The 17709-nt window shown below is 51.2% G+C and overlaps 1 protein-coding gene across 3 annotated transcripts in view; it reads right to left on the bottom strand.

Moving 5' to 3' along the window:
- The window catches only part of HDAC4 (histone deacetylase 4), a 242510-nt gene that overhangs the window by 150479 nt on the left and 74322 nt on the right, over nt 1–17709 (bottom strand). The gene's annotated exons all lie outside the window — the stretch shown is intronic.

The following is a 17709-nucleotide window of genomic DNA, read 5'->3' as shown; positions in this document are numbered from 1 at the left end:
GCAGCCATCGGCCCCCTCGGGCCGACTTGCAAATCATGACAAAAACACTTAAGAGCACAGGTCTACTGACTCTGTACTAAAACTTTGCTTTTTGCCCCAAATGGACAGCACCTCAGGCAGACTTTGAATGCAGTGTTCCATGGCGCATGTGTGTCTTTGGAGAGGTTCAAAGTCCAAGGACGAGAACAATGACCCCGAGGAGATCCCAAAGCGTCTCCTGAGAACTGCAGACCCTCCCAAGGAAGCGGGGAGGCCTGTGAGCCGCGCTCCCACACCCTCGGGGAAAACGAGCTGCTCCCGTGCGGTGCCCGGCCACTCCCGAGCAACAACGCGGGGACTCAAACGCTGGGATCTGGGGTCTCCTCTCCACAGCCAGCCACCCCTCCCCCATTCTGGCAGCTCACAAGACACTGGGCATACGTGGGGTTAGGACAGTCCAGGCTCCCCGAGGCAGGATGAGGACTGGGGGCCACACTCACGCCCAGAAGCAGACCAGGCCCGACCGTCTGCACCAAGGCTTCTCTCCAGGCATAAGACCCGCCCTGACATGGTCTGACGCTGACCTGCGGGCCTAATGCCATGCCCTGTGAGCCCCTCAGAAAGGGGCCTCAAGGGCTTCCCTGGTGGTGCAGTGGTTGAGAGTCCACCTGCCGATGCAGGGGACACGGGTTCGTGCCCCGGGCCGGGAAGATCCCACATGCCGCGGAGCGGCTGGGCCCGTGAGCCATGGCCGCTGAGCCTGCGCGTCCGGAGCCTGTGCTCCGCGACGGGAGAGGCCACAGCAGTGAGAGGCCCGCGTACCGCAAAAAAAAAAACAAAAAATGAAAGGGGCCTCAAGACAGTGATAGAAAGCACTTTCAAGCCTTTTTTTCTGAACGTGAATAAGTGAAATGAAAGTTTCATTTTCAGAACTAAAAGATTCATAAAAGTCTAAACGTATTTTTAAAAATCCTAATCCCACAGTAAATACTTTCAGAAACACCAAAAATCGCTTTTGAAAATCCTAGTCCTGCCGCCATTTTCTGAGGGCAGGGCCAGGAGCTGGGTGCTAGAGGGCCACCCTGCCGGCCCTGCAGCTGAGTCCGAGCAAGCCCAGGGCGTTCTCTCTGGTGCCACCACACCTGGCGTGTCCCCCCCAAACCGTCACCTCCTCCGTGTCCACCCTGAGCTTCCACCTGAGCCAAAGTTCTAGAACCAGACACAGTTTAGAAACCCAGAAACCAGCACAGCTGCCTCATTTGGCAAATGAGGAAATTCCAGCTTCCGGGCCGGAGCAGTAGTGCTGGACTTGCACCCCGGCTCGTGTGAAGGCCTTTCTGGAGTCTGGATCGAGCTGCTTGTGTCTGCCCCAAGCCCTGCAGGTCCACTTGCTCCAGAGCCACATGCCCGATGATGCCTGATAACACGCGACTTTCAGCCACGCTGAAGCGGGAAGACGCGTCAAGTAGCGAGAGCCCGTGATGTTGGGTGCGCCACCAGCAGCCCGTGCCCGTCCCTCGCCCTGCTCCTCTGCAGACCCCACCCCACCACCCTGACGCCCCCAGCACACCGCACGTTCCTCACTCTGAATGGAGGATCACAGAAGCCAAAAAGTAAGAGGTCTTTTCACAGAAGGCAGTAGATAGAACGGCACTGGGCAGAAACCTGAACCAAGAAGGGACGGGGCACCGGGAGACGAGGCCCAGAGAAGGGAAGATAACACCAGGCCTCCCAGTCCCGGCCCTTGAGTCTCCCGCTGGCTGGTCTGGGTGCTCGAGGCTGGCAGGCCCAGGTGTGTGGCCCCGGGCACGCGGTGAGGACCCTGACATCCCAGGGCGAAGACCCAGGCTGAGAACACGGAGGCGTGCAGGGCCCTCTCGATTCCCTGGAGGATTCAGATCTAAACATGGAGAGAAGATATACCAAGTCCACGGACACCTGTAGCAGGGCCCTGCGCGGCAGGGGCTGCTCAGCACATACACGACAGTTTTAGGCACGAACGTCAGCTGTGGGGACGGATGTGACGCAGCATTGTTGCTCCGTGTCACGGGGACCAGAGCTGGTGACAAATACCACCGAGGGCCTTACACATCCAATTCCGTATCACAGGGCTCACAAAACAAACCTGAGGCTGTGCAGCTGGACGAAACCCCAGGACAGAGCAGGGATAGAGAAACTGCGTTTGAAGGCGCAGGGGCTACAAGGGCCAGGGAAGAGGGCTTAGAGCCCAGACGTAAGCGCCGCCAGCACGTGACCACGTAGCCACGGAGCAAAGAGCAGCCAAGAAAGCAACGCAAGGAACCAAGGAGAAGGAATCGGAGCACGACCTCCTCTCGGCCCGCGAAACACCCCTGCAAGCAGGTTTCCGCCCTAATCTCTCTCCACTGTGGAGTCTAATTTTGGAAGCATCGCTGGATGGGACTGCGGTACTTCGTGCCCTCAAGTGGCATTTTATTTGGCACAGGGAGCTGGCGGAGGGGCACACATGCAGAAGAGAAGCAGGGAGCATGAGCGTCCTCCGTGTCTCCCTCACCACGTGACGGCAGCGGACACGAGATCGCACTCGCACAGAAACCGCACGGCCCATTTAGAGACGATGGGGTCCAACTTAAAAGCAACGCTTGGCTGTAATTCAGTGTGGTGGGCAGGGGGGTATCTCTAACTAGAATCGTAGCCTTTGGAGCCAAAGGAACCTAACTCCCAACTCTTCTGGCCTATTCCCCGCCTTTGCACATGGGAAAGCAGCCCTGCAGGGCTGAGCAATGTCCGCGAGATCATGTACTTAGCACCCCAGAACCTGGCTCCGTCGCAACTAGGCCAGACACAAGCCTGAACTGGGCCTTGTACTCTGTACTCTGGTACTCAGCCAGACCTGTGCCGTTCAACCAGGCCTTCCAGTCACCAAGACCGAGTCCCCCCCAACCCCTAAGAATTTGCCCTCATCTGGATTAAGAAAGAAAGAGAGGGAAGAAAGTCGAGAAAGATAGGAAAACAGCAGGAAAAAAAGACAAGAAAGGGGGGGAGAAAAAGAAATGAAAGCATATCATAGTTTTAATACCCCACTTTTCAGGTTCAATCTTCTAAAATTTCTAGAAAACAGCAAAAGAGTTCATAGAATCTTCTCTGGAAGAAGAGGTAAGTGACAATATTAACAATATTATGTCTCCCAATCCATGAACATGGAATATCACTTCATTTCATTTCTCTCAAAAATGTTTTAGAATTTTGAGTGCAGAGATCTTGAACACCTTTAGATTTATTACCAGACATTTGATGTTTTAAGTAAAATATTATAGATAGTATTTTCAATGTCAATTTCTCTCTGCTGATATACAGAAATACAATCAAGTTTTATATATTGGCTTGGTGCTATAGCATCTGGTTAAACTCATATTCATTCTAATCGCTTACCTGAAGTTAGTTTGAATTTTCTACATGCAGAATCACGTCACCTACGATAATGACAGTTTGTTCTTCCTCTCCAGACCTGATGCTTTTTATTTCTTTTTCTTGCCTTATTCTACGGCTCACATCTATGGTACATTATCGAATGGAAATAGCAAAAGAGGACACCCCTGTCTTGTTTCTGATCTTACTGGGAATGTTTTCAATACTTCACCTAGCGTAAGTATAACACTTGCTGTAAGTTTCTGACAGATAACTTTATTAAGTTAATGAAAGCCCCTTCTATTTCTACTTTGCAAAGGCTACTTTAAAATCATGTATGTGTGCTTAACTTTATGAAGCTTTTCTGTATTGATTCATATTGTTAAGTAATTTCCCCTTTCATCTGGTAACTTCCTTTTCTCATGTCAAACCAACTTGCATTCCTGGGATAAACCGACTTGGTTGCGTCCAGTGAGTTCTGAGGCAAAGGAAAGGAACAAAGTCGTACAGATATAGGGGATTCGGGTGCGGCCTGAAATCTTTCCTACTTTTGATTCCAAAGAGTTGGAGCCCTAGCCACACATGCCAGCCTTAGTTCCACACTTGCTCTTTTGTCAGGTGCATAAAAGAGCTGGAAAATTAATATTATAAAATGTGCTTACTGGGGCTTGTTCGATGTAGGTCACCAAAATGAAATGGGGGTGACAAGGCTGCCTGTCCCCCACTTTATATGACAGCAGGGCACGCACACCTCATCCTTCTCACAGAGCTGTTTCCAGACCGGCGGCCGCGGAATCTTCGGTATTTGGCAGCAGTAATAACTCAAAGCCTTCATTCCAGCCCATTTTCCTGTCCCTTTCTATCATACAAGCCTTTTATGTTAGAACAGGTGTGGATTTACAGAAAAATTTAAAAAGTACAGAGAGTCCTCACATACTCTGCACCCTGCTTCCCCTGTGATGAACATCTTACATTAGTATGTCTGGGGTGTCGTTAACTGAAGTCCATGCTTCGCTCAGGTTTCCTTGGCTGTCCCCTAGTGCTCTCTTGCCGTGGGGACCCCACCCAGGACCCCGCAGGACATTTAGTCATCACCTCCCCTCAGCCTCCTCTGGGCCGTGACGGTTCCTCAGACGTTCCTTGTTTTTGATGACCTTGGCAGTTAAGGAGTACAGGTCAGGTGGTTTGTCGAATGCCCCTCAATTGGGACTGTCTGATGTACTCCTGATTGGACTAGGGTTGTGTGTTTAGCAAGAAGACCACGGAAGGGAAGTGCCCCGTCCATCCTGTGGTACCACATCCCACCAACATGGCGCATCCCACTGATGTTGACCTTGATCACCTGGCAGAGGTGTGTCCATCAGGTCTCTGCACAGTAAGACCTGTGGCATTCTTTCCACATGACATTCTTTGGAAGAAAGCCACTACACACTGCCCACACTTGTAAAAAGGCCCGAGCTTTCCTTGCCGCACGACTTCTGCTCCCAAGGAGGTAGTGGGAACACCGGGGACAGAGGGCAGCCCAGTTTTGGGTCCCAAGGGAGGAAGCAGAAGCCCGGGTACAGAGGGGCAGGGCTCAGCCAGAACTGCAGCTGGTGCTCAGGGGGGCGGGCGGGAGGCCAGGCCCTCGGTCTACATTCCCCAGACTCATCTTTGAAGGTTTGTGTGAGAATTAATTCTTATCTTGAGGGCTTCCCGGGGCCTGGGGAGAAGCTGGAATATTTTCTCACAGTAAGAATGATGGTATGCCTCCCCTTCACCCCGTTTCCTCTCCCCTCTGATCTGTCGTGAATTCAGATCTTACAGAGAACTTGCCAGAAGGTCTGCAAAGGAAAGGGGGTTCCTCCCTAACAGATGTCTGAGTCTGGGTTTTTCCTCTGCCGCCCGGATCCTTAAGGCTCCTGTACGTCTGTGATGAGGGTCTGGAGGGTGAGGTGGCCCCGTTTCCTGGACACGGAGCCTCAGCCGAGAAGCAGGAGGCTTTCAAATCTGGAGCCGCACATGGGCCAGGCCTGGGGAGACCAATGCTGGGGGGCGGAGGCACTGAGCTCCCTCAATTTGGGGCCACTTCGAGGGCTGATCCTGCAGGGCGGAAGCCCCGGGTCCCTACACACTAACTTAAGGAGAAAAGGCAGAATTCCTGCGGTGGTGATATCTGCGTTGCTGTGTGTGTGCTACTATAAAACTTGATGGAGAACAGTATGGAGGTTCCTTAAAAAACTAAAAATAGAACTACCATACGAGCCAGCCATCCCCCTACGGGGCATATACCCTGAGAAAACCGTAATCCAAAAAGAGTCATGTAGGGCTTCCCTGGTGGTGCAGTGGTTAAGAATCCCCCTGCCAATGCAGGGGACATGAGTTCGAGCCCTGGTCCAGGAAGATCCTACATGCTGCGGAGCAGCTAAGCCCGTGTGCCACAACTACTGAGCCTGCACTCTAGAGCCCGTGAGCCACAACTACTGAAGCCCATGTGCCACAACTACTGAAGCCCACGCGCCTAGAGCCTGTGCTCTGCGACAAGAGAAGCCACCGCAATAAGAAGCCCACGCACCGCAACGAAGAGTAGCCCCCGCTCGCCGCAACTAGAGAAAGCCCGCACGCAGCAATGAAGACCCAACACAGCCATAAATTAATTAATTAATTAAATTTAAAAAAAAATATATATATATATATATATTTTTTTTTTTTTAAAGAGTCATGTACCCCAATGTTCATTGCAGCTCTATTTACAATAGCCAGGACATGGAAGCAACCTAAGTGTCCATCAACAGATGAGTGGATAAAGAAGATGTGGCACATATATACAATGGAATATTACTCAGCCATAAAAAGAAACAAAACTGAGTTATTTGTACTGAGGTGGATCGACCTAGAGTCTGTCATACAGAGTGAAGTAAGTCAGAAAGAGAAAAACAAATACCGTATGCTAACACATATATATATGGAATATAAGGAAAAAAAAAAAACTGGTTCTGAAGAACCTAGGGGCAGGACGGGAATAAAGACGCAAACCTACTAGAGAATGGACTTGAGGACATGGGAGGGGGAAGAATAAGCTGGTACGAAGCGAGAGAGTGGCAGGGACATATAGACACTACCAAACGTAAAACAGATAGCTAGTGGGAAGCAGCCGCATAGCACAGGGAGATCAGCTAGGTGCTCTGTGACCACCTAGAGGGGTGGGATAGGGAGGGTGGGAGGGAGATGCGAGAGGGAGGAGATATGGGGATATATGTATATGCATAGCTGATTCACTTTGTTATAAAGCAGAAACTAACACACCATTGTAAAGCAACTATACTCCAATAAAGATGTTAATAAACTAATTAATTAATTTAAAAAACCCTCGATGGAAAAAAAGTTTTTTAAAAATCGGTTACCCTTTATAAGAATGACGGAAAAGTACGCAGTTCTCACGCCTGGTGAAAGGCGCTGACCCTGCCTGAAGGAAGATGGAAAGGACCAGCCAGCTGCTCGGAGGCCTGGCCGCCAGGATGGGAGCACAGGGCAGGGTCTGCAGGCCAGGCTCGGCCGCTGACCCCCACCCGGGGCCCTTCCACGTCATGTGAGTCTGTGCAGAGCTCTCGGGGGTGTCCCAGGACGCTCAGGTGAGGCCAGCATTCCCTGCACCGGACCTGTGGACCTGTGGAACCGTCCTACTGGAAGCTTGACCCTCTTGTTCATTTAAATCATAAAAGGGGGCTCAGTACACTGAAATGTCACAAACGGAAATGATTCATCAGGTCAGCAAAATACTCACATTCCCCCAGGGCCCTTCCCCTGACACCGCAGGGGGTCTCAAACTCCCCCCAGCACCTGGCCTCCCTCCCCTCTGCTTCCCGCGCGTCCTTTGCTGAAGGGCCCCCCATCCCTCTGGCATCCTCCACCCTCCTTCAGAGCCACATCCAACAAAGCCCCCGCCTGACTGATAAGGGCACCACTCAGGTGCTGCATACACTCAGGCGGACCAGACGGGCACCTCCCCTGTGAGTTCTGCTAAGAGCCTCCAGCATCTCAATCCATTAAATGTTTCTTTTCCTCATCATGCAAGCTGTGGAAAAATAGAAAAGTTCTATAATAAAGCTTGTGTGTGCCCATTAATATGAATTAAACTTTAATGAGCTAAGTGTTATGAATTCCTGAGGCACGCACGTCCAATACAGTTTACGTGTGTTTATCAGAGAAAATGAAAATGGAAGCTAGACCCTTTTCTCTAGGCAACACTTTTCCTTCAGGAAAATCAGGCAGACTTTGCAAAGGTCAGGGCTGATCTTCGAGGTTTTCTTGTCCTTCCCCTGGAAATCAAATCTAGCTCCAGCTACCAGTTTATAGGAAATACGTGTTTAAGGGAACAGGTTCAAAGGCCCCAGGAGGCTCTGATCAGTCAGGTGTGGAAGGACAAAATCGAAGGGCAAAAGCCCCAGCTCCTTGGGACGGGTATAAACACTGCAGAGCCGTCCCTCAGTCCCGAGGCTCGCATCCCGATTTGAACAAATGACAGTACCGAGACTTTTTTAAAGACCACGAGCAAAAATGGAACACAGCTTGGGTATAAGATGCTAGCTGGGAACTATTATTCATTTTGTTGCGTGTGACAATGGGATTGTCCCTGTTAGAAACACACACTGAAGCATTTATGGGAAAATGGTGTGGCATCTGGGGCTTGTTTTAAATTCTCCAGGGGATAAAGCTTGGAGAGGGGGGACCTGATGAAGTGGGACTGGTCAGAAAGCTCAGTGTTTCTATGGGCGCAGGGGATCTCACTGTATGGACTACAGTCCATCTTTTTTTTAAAAATTTTTCACGATAAGAGTTTTCGAGAGATGCCAAGACAAGCCCTCTCTTCCTGTCCCAAGCATCTGTGCTCGCTTCACATCCGCCAGCTCATCGGTCTAACTGGTTCCCTCAGTAACACTCCTAACAGCCTCCAGTTTATTACCAGCCCCTAGCTATGCAAGCAAGCAAACCCTCCCGGCTCACGTTCAGCTCAACAGATGGGCCCTGAGCATCTGAGATGTGACCATGGGCAGGACACAGGCCCCAGCTGGTGTCAGGCAGAACTCAGCCCCGGCGAGGGTGGACCGGCCCTCTCCGATTTGAGACACGACCCACAGACCGGAAAGCTCTGGTAGTGAGGAAGGACACACAGCGAGTGTGACCACGGGCCACCAGGAGGGGCCTGGACCACAGCTGCCCGGGGCGGAGCAGGCTCTTTCCGGTCCCCAGGTCCCAGGTCCAGCTCGGAGCTGCACCACGGGAAGGAGCGAGGGCCAGGGAGGGATATGCGAGGGAGCGAGTTAAGAAAACAGCTTCGCGGGTGGGCAGCGCTGGAGCCCAGGCCGCTGTGCCCTGGGAGGCCAGACAAAGGCCGGCTCTGTTCTCCCTGGTCCCGGGCAGCCTTTCCTGAGGGGAGTTTCTCAGCTGCCTTTCAGATGGTCCTCCAGGGACGGTCTGCCCCTCCTCTCCCCTCCCTAGCGAGCTGACAGCTCTCAGCTGTCCCCATCGCGTGGCCCGGCCCAGCTCAACCGTTAATAAGAGACTTAGAAAATCAGGAGAAAATGTCCTTGCCCGCCTTTGAAAACAGATCCATCTCTGCTCCAGAGACGCTGTCCATCTGCCCCCTGGGGAGGACATAACTGAGTGAGTCATTCCAAAGCTGTTGGTACAGCTCTGGAGAGGCAGGAGGGGAAAGAACCTCGGATGCAAAAGGTGCAGATTTCTCAGACTCTGTGTAACAAATAATGGACCACAGAAGTCCCATGGGAGCCCCGCACAAGAGCACGCAGTGAACCCACATCTCTGCGCTGACGCAAACTAGCTTTCTGGACAGATACCCCCGGCTCACATCAGTAATGACAAGAAGTAGCATAGTTACCGGCAAAGGCTGAAAACTAGCTCTGAAGCCCACTTGTCCATAACCACGCTTCCTCTGGTTGCTCAGACCAACCCACACGCCTGTGAAAATCCACAGGCGATCCCACCACCACTGTCTTCTGCCGCTGTCCTACCTTCTGAACCAACACCTGTTAACTGCCGAGCAGTCTAGTGAGCAGAACTCCCACCTGAGTTCATCCCCTCACAGACAGAGCAGACCTCTCCCGGGAAGGAGGCCGCGTGGCCCCGGGGGACTCGGGGTCAGACAGGCCTGGCTTCCCCAACACGCAAAGCTTCATTAGCGATCATGTCGTTTCAACCCAGCCTCAGTTTCCTCATGTGTTCAGTGGAGAGGTAAACTGACACAGGAGTAGATAAAATAAAGTAAATAAAGGAAAAGATACAAAATGTGCCCCTCGCACCACATCTGTCCCTCTGTGATGCTAGCGGGCAGTCCCGCCTGCACAGAGAACGCACATCTCATCCCACAGCAAGACCCCTGATGGGGCAAAGCATCTCCTGAAACTGTGAGTCCGCCACTAAAACCACTGGCTGGATGACCAGCTCCCCGCACACTTTCCACACTGCTGAGCATTAAAGATTAGCTGAGAGGTGTTTGTGGTTAAGTGACAGGAAGCCGGAAAAGAGGTACATGTTAGTAAGCAGCTCATGAGAAATGAGTCACTAACTCAAAACAATAAACCCCAAACGGCCACTTGGAACAAGTCCGCGCAGGCAAGTTCACAGCGTGGCTGGAGAGCGTCTGCGGGGAGCGTGCCCCGGAGGCCCAGGCAACATGGACACCCGAGCTGCGGCCCTCGCGCCCCCCGGCCGACGTCTGCTGATGTGTGTGGCGGCCACAGCACCTTGGGTGGAGAGACTTTCTCCCCAGCTCTCTTTAGGACGATACGTAGTGCGGATATAGTTCATTGTTTCTAAACCACTGTTCTGGCCAGCTCCTCAACACCATCGGTCAAGTGTGCCTTCTAACTTAGAAATAACAGCTAACCAGTAACAGACAAGCATTGATTAGGGGTCAGGTGCCCGTCCAAGTCCTTCATTCACACCAGCTCGGTCAGTCCTCACCAGGAAACCAATGGCATAAATACTATTATTGTCCGCATTTTAAAGATGAAGAAAGGCAGCAAGAGAGATGGTGACGGTTGTCTTGATCAAGGTCAGGAAGTTCTGCCTCTAAGCGCTGACCCACCAAGCCACAAGGTCCAAATCACATCACTCATTCAGCAAATTTTACTGAACGAGTTACGGAGCGATTGTCCTCATTCCAGGGGATACAGCCTCGAGCGACATCGAGTTCCAGCACCCCAAACTGCCACTAGTGAAGAGGAGGTGACACACATAAACAGGTCGTGTGGGATCATGTGCAGAGCGGGATGTGATGGGGGTTATTCCTCAGATAGGTCCTTGGGAGGTGGAGACATCTGAGCAGTGCCTGAATGGCAGGTGAGAAGCAGCCGTGTCAACTATCCCAAGAGCATCCTAGGCATGGGGACAGCACGTGCAAAGGCCCTGAGGTGGAACAAACTGGGTGGGTCCCAGGCAGTGGAGCTGAGTAACCGGGTCTCAGTGGGAGAGACAGGGTCAAGGGGGCCCCAGGCCTGGAGGAAGAGAGTATTGACCAGGGCCAGGAGGGACCGAAGAGGGGACAGAAGCAGGAAGAAGAGCTGGGAGGCTGTCTCTGAGGCCTGGAGGAGAACGGTGGCCACGGAGCTGGGAGCAACGGTCTGATTTGCGATCTATTTTGAAGGTGATCCGTCAGGACGTCCGGCTGGATGGGAGGCGGGTGGCTGGAAGGCAAGGCCCCTCTCGGAGCATGAAGGACACAGAGGGGACTGCGGTGGGCTCACGCATGTGGGGGGAGAGGCGGGAGACGACGAACACAGATCGCTGGCCTTGCTGGCTCTAAGAGACCTACTTTGAAGAGCAAACAGAACTTCGAAACCCCCTCTGCTCCTTTCTTTATGACTTTCTCAGAAAAAAAGTTCAGGATTTGTCAGTGGCTCAAAATTCAAGTTAATAAATATTCTCATGTGGTTTATTCCACTCATTTTGCCAGTTTGTAAGTTTCCCGTCCTTAGCAGCATCTTTAGTGCTGTGCTAATTTCTGCCATCCAGACTCTCAGCATCTTGGGTGGGGCTGCAGCCTTCTGAACTACTAAGTTCTCTAGCTGAGCTGCTAAAGAAATAAAAAAAGAACTGGATATTACATGACACCTACCCCACCCAGAAGTCTTTTGTCAGGAAACGGTTCTTAAAATACATACCAGCGGAGAAAAGTATGTTTCATGGATCTTGCTGGTTTTAGTTTCTCTCGTGCCTTTCTGAAATGCACAATCCTACAGAGGCTCTTCATTTTAGAGCTTAACCCTCGTCTGCAGGATGAGACCCGGCCATGCCCTGTGGCAGAGCAGATGTCCGCCAGGGCAGCCCGAGCACGGGCCACCGTGAGGACGCTGCACGCTGCCCACCGGGCCGCACGTACGGCCTCCAGTTACGTGGACCGCCCTGGCTTAGCTCCATTTCTCTGGTCAGCGCACCGCCAGGAGCCCAGTGTGCTCCGGGCCCCGCCTCAGGTGCTGGCAGCCCCGCGCTGACGGGAGGCCTGCCCGCAAGGACCGCGGGCCACGGAGGAGACGTGCAACTCGTGACACCATTTCACCCTCGGCACCCAGGTCTCCAGAGACCCTCGGCCTCCTCACCAGAACCAGCGGGGTGACAGTGAATTGGAGATTGGGCAGTTGTGACCAGACACTCGTGTCGTGTGGCCCGAGAACCGCCCGCCCTCCCCGCGGCTGTCGGGGCAGCTCCGCATGGTGGCTGCCTGTCCCCACTGCCAGCCCCCAGGAGCTCCATCAGGCACCGAACAGAAGGCACTCGGATTGCAGGCGCGGCGGGGCAGCACCACAAGTCCTTCCCGATGGTTCCAGGGCTCATGCTCAGCACTGACGTGTGACCCTCCACCAGGAAAAGGGAAAATCTCAAGGGCGCCGGCCCTGAGGTGGCCGGGAAAGAAGCCTCCTCCCCGACGCTGCCCTGCTCTGCGGCCCTGGACGGGAAGGGGCCTGACACCCGACTGTCACGTTCGGGTGGGCCCTGCTGCCGGAGGTCACGGCCAAAGGAAGACAGCAGACGACTGGCTCGTGAGTGGCGCCAGGAGAAAAGCTGCCGGATCTGGGACTGGGAAACAGGCTTCCTCCGTCCACATGGTACCCCCTCCACCCCTCCCCCGTGCACCCCACATTGCATCTCAACTGACAAGTGCAGCAGAAGAGCCTGCAATGGGCCTCCTCACGGGCACGCGGTCCTTCTGGAGCGTGGAGCTCACAGATGCGCCAGCGGTGAGTGGACGCCAGCTGAGGGGCCACCGTGGAGGGCGGGGGGCCTGCAACATGAGCTTTGAACCGTCTCAGGAAGCTCGGCTTTCTCTCATTTCCGTACTACCTAATAACATACAGCATGTTGTTCTTAAAGTTAGATCCACCGTCTTAACTTTTTAAAAGATAACTTCACAGAGACAAGAGCTGGGCACACAAATCACGCCCTGCAGATGCACAGCTGTCAGTCAGCATCTTAGCTGAGGCGCAGAGAGCCTTCCGGTCTCCCAGGCAGGTTCGTGCAGCCGCAGCCCCACCGTCACCTGCTCCACGCCTCGCACGTGCCCCTCGTAGCCTAGAGGACGGGCTCCCACTGCACGGGGCGGCCGGTTATTCAAAGGTGTCCACGCACGCAAGAGAATTTCACCATTATTATCTAATGCAAAAACACCCCAGCACACCCCTTCCTCCAACAAAACTAGCTTTCCTGGGTCCTCTGAAAAGATGGTAGACAAGCCGTAGAAATCACTGTTACATTTTTGTTACATGCAATATGGATATACTCTACAGAGCACAGCTTCCCCCAAGTCAAGACGAACTAAACCTTATCATTATTCCTCTTATAACCATTTTTATACAACACAAACTTCAGTTTCTAAAAATACACTGACTACACTCTATCGTGTTCTATTTAACCTTCTAAAAATAGAGGTACTGACAGGAGCAGCAATTTGCTGTGAGATGCGAGCTGCGCTGATGTCAGTGACAGGATACGGGTTTCTGTCCTTTGCATTCTTTTCAGCCTGTGGTTTCTGCGTGATTGCCGGGGAGTCCCGGGCACCCTGGTGGCTGGCACAGAGGTTCTGACTGTGAGTGTAGAGACCGGGCACCAAAGCCCAGATCTGCTCCTGGGTGCCCCTGACCTCACACAAACAACCTGACCTCATTTTCCACATCTGTAAAATCGGTGAATGGCTTCACCTCACAGGACTGACAGGATGCGACGAGGCTCCCCGAGTAAAGCACCCCTGACTGACACCGGCTCACAGGAACATGTGCCTCAGACACCCCCGCCACGGGAGTAAGCCCTCCTGCCCTCTCTCCCGGCAGCAGGCTCCTTAGTTCCCAGGGCATTCAGCAGTAACTACGGAGGAAAATCGAAAGGCACAAGGGAAGAGCAGAACAGGAGGGAAGCTCTTGCTCCCAGGGCTCCAGGGTCCCGTGCAGTCCTTCTTGGGCGGGTCCAGTGCCCTGTAGAGTCCTTCTTGGGCGGCCCAGGGGCCTGTGCAGCCCACCTCCCCTCCCCCTTCTCCTCCAAAGCACAGACGTGGCCCCAGAGGCCACACTGGAAAGTAGCAGACTGTTTTCCAATTGCCAGTGTGTTAAAAATGGCTGTTTTGAACGACCTGCCAAACTTTGAAAGCTTTATAGTTCTAAGAACAGATATATCCAAAATTTTAGACGACAATCCCTTATCTTCCCTGTTCGGTAACGGAGTAATTTTTTTTTTTTTTTTTTTTTTTGCGGTATGCGGGCCTCTCACTGTTGCAGCCTCTCCCCTTGCGGAGCACAGGCTCCGGACGCGCAGGCCCAGCCAAGCCACGGCTCGTGGGCCCAGCCGCTCCGCAGCACGTGGGATCTTCCCGGACCGGGGCACGCACCCGTGTTCCCCTGCATCGGCAGGCGGACTCTCAACCACTGCACCACCAGGGAAGCCCTGTAACGGAGTAATTTTTGAATGAAGAAAAAAGTAGAAGCAAAGCATTTCTCTCCTCCCTCCCCACCACAGACATGCAGAGCAGAGTAACCGGGTCTGAGTGAGAGAGACAGGGTCGGGGGGCCCTGACCCTGTGTCTCTCACTCTTGCAGAGAACTATCCAGATTCTTCCCTACGAGCAAATGACCGGTTAATGCTCTGCTGGCCCTTGGTTTTGAAACTGCACAGCCCAGACTGGGACTTGAACCCACGGTCTTTTACCTGAGCTCACACACGTAGTCTCATAGTCTCAGGACTTAAGGACTTAAGCTCAGGTTCTTGAGGTCTCGTCGCAGCAAGAATTCAGTGAGAGACTAAGTGATAGGTAAGAAGTGGATTTATTTAGAGAGAGGCACATTCCATAGGCAGAGTGTGGTCTGTCTCAGAAGGCGAGAGGCCCCGAAATATGGGGCGGCTAGTTTTTATGGGCTGGATAATTTCACAGGCTAACGAGTGGGAGGATTATTCCAACTACCTCGGAGAAGGGGCAGGGATTTCCAGGAACTGGGCCACCACCTGCTTTTTTGGCCGTTTTTGGTCATGGAGCCTGTGGGTGTGTCATTAGATGCTGACGTATGCACTACAATGAGCGCATGGTGAGGCTCGAGCTTCCGCGAAGCTGAATCCTCTGCCGTCCTGGACCCAGTTGGTTCTAACCAGTTTTTATCGTGTCCTGCGGCTATGTCATTCTTTTAAAGGTTGTGCGCCCTGCCCCCTGCCCTCCTCTTTCAGTTTCAGGATGAACAGCCCCGGAGGCTCCACCTGGCTAGGCCACCCACACCTCACACCCCCCAGCGAGCGTCCTGAGCACCCGCAGCAGGTAGAGTAAAGCGAGAGCTTGAGGCTCATTTCCATCCCCAAGGTTTACCTCTTTTCCGGATTACGCTGAATGGATGACATAGCTTAATCTTCTCATGAGATACTATGAGTCTTGGAACAGTTATTTCCTGTCAAAGTTCAACTCGGATGAGAAATCATGTACACTCCCCCCACCCCGTATTAGTTTGCTGACAATGAGTAGAATCGTGGAGAGAAGGAAATCTGTAGAAATTACACCAACCCCCCCACACACAAGAAAAGCAGCCTTTCTTAATCTATAACCAATTTCTTTGGTTCTTATACCTATATAGACAGATTATGTCCAACTTAGGCATGACAGCAATCTGTAATGAAAACCAGCACCATTAGGTGGGTACTCGGTTTATCACTGATCGATCATTAAAGTAACCACAGACAATGAGAAAGAAGGGCAAACCTTTTAGCTCAACTGCAGGAAAGAGGAACTGGAAAACAATAGCGGTCAAATCCGGGCTGCTTGGTTGATGTTCTGAATTAACAGGGGCACCTGTGGCAAAAACCAATTTCACGCTTTGGGAAACATAGATACCACTAGCGTCCAAAGTACAGAGTTGAACAATATACAAAATTAATCACAACCTCAGGCTCCTGAACCTTGCTAGACTTAAGTCATCCAGAGAATTATATATAATTCTCGGATTACCTCAGAAGAAACAGCACTGGACTGAGAGCTAACTTTTCGACCAAAAAAGCCAGACGACAATAAAATACCTTAAAACTGCTGAGTGAAATACAAGTCACCTACAGTTCTGTACCCAGCTAAACTACCACTCAAGAAAAAGACATCTTCTGTCAAACAAAAATTGAGAATGTTTACCACGAAGAAACCATTGCTGAAATAACAACGAATGCGTTATTTCAGACAGAAGGAAGCCATTTCCAAAGTGAAAGAGTGAGATGCTAGGAGTAAGGGTAAGGTAAAACACTATTAACGTGTAAGTCAATACAGATAAGGACTGAATACTAAGTTAATACAAACCATCATATAGTTACTGAGACTACTTTCATTATGGGCAATACTGTTTCCTCAAACTTTTGCTTCAGTACCTCTGTGTATGTGTGTTTCAAAGCCACTGCCTAAAACACCTAGTTGGTTTCCTCTTAAGAATGATGAAAATCCTAAAAATAAACAAGGTTCCCTCTTCACTTTAACAGGGTAGGAAACTCGTGGCCAAATTTTAGTTTGTTTTTGAATAATTACGCAGGACTTAAAACATGCATTTCTGGGCTCTCCTTCTCTTTGATAGACCATTATTTGTCCTTTGCTCTGATTTCTTTACCTTTATCCATATAGCCCTCCTGAGTGAAATAAGAATTAACTATAGCTATCCTTGAAATTGCACTGACTAGGTCCCAAAGCACTCCACACACCAATCGTCTGGCTTTTTCTCATTACAAAGAGGAGGCAGCCAGTGAAATAAGGCCCAGTTTGGGTAACTCTTTACAAAACTCTTTGCAGAGGCAGTTTAGTAGCACTGAGAACAAGGTAATAGCTCATCAATCCGACTTTAAACACAAAAAGCTACCAAGAATGTGACTGACGGCAATCAATGCGGTGTTCCACCTGACACCATATTTGCATGTTGGAGAGCCCTTCTCTGAAATCAGCTACACTTGTGCAAAAGCAACTCTTTGTGAGACATAATCAGCAAAAGATTGCTTATCCTTTGCTACACTCAGAAATTAGTAAGAAGTAGCCAGCTCTTGGAAAAGGATAAACCGCTTTATGCAAATACTTTTGCAAAGGCTCTCTATTAATGCAAATATTATGTTTGTCTTTTATTTGAATGCAAACAGCATCTGTTTTGCACAGTCAATGGCATCGCTTTGTAGTTTGTGCTGAGCGACTCAAGTGTGTTCCAGCTGCTTTTTTTAGAGTTTGAAACAGATTTCGTCACAAAAGGAAGTGTACTGAAGAGTGCAGAAAGCAAGCAAGTGTGGTGCGGATCCTGAGGAGACACCTTCACTTTTAAGGCAAGAGAGAAACAAATCCAAGAATGAATTCCGGAATTTACTTCTGGAACGGTTTGGCTTTGTGGGTGGGATTTTCCTTTTTAATAGTTTTGACTAAGGAAAAAATTAGGATTGCCTCTGATAAATTCCTTTGTTGGGAAAATATACTCAGAAGACCAACACATGTTGGAAAGGAACAACTCGGTGGCATAAGGCTGCCATCAGAGCACCGAACCCAGAACCAAGGCTGGTCTCCGCGGAACGCGCTGACCTTACCCGCTGCATTCTCCTCATGCAACGAGGGTGGTGATGAGGAAGGCTCCTTGCCAACATGGCCATCCTAACAACACTGGATTAATTGTCTGCCTCTGCCACAAAATCAAGAGCTCCTAAGAGGGGTGAAAAGTTGACAGTTCTTTTGTTTTTAATCCATGACCCTAAAACAATGACCAGTTCAGTACGGGTAGAGACCGGATGGATGGGTGAGTGGACGGGTGAGTGGATGGGTGTGTGGATGAATCATGCTATAAATGAGGAAACAAATAATAAGAAATAACTGACCTG

Source organism: Monodon monoceros, unplaced genomic scaffold, assembly GCF_005190385.1.
Source record: "Monodon monoceros isolate NGI ecotype Baffin Bay Population unplaced genomic scaffold, NGI_Narwhal_1 Super_Scaffold_16, whole genome shotgun sequence".
NCBI classification, from domain to species: domain Eukaryota; kingdom Metazoa; phylum Chordata; class Mammalia; order Artiodactyla; family Monodontidae; genus Monodon; species Monodon monoceros.
This window is presented reverse-complemented; position numbering and strand designations above follow the sequence as displayed.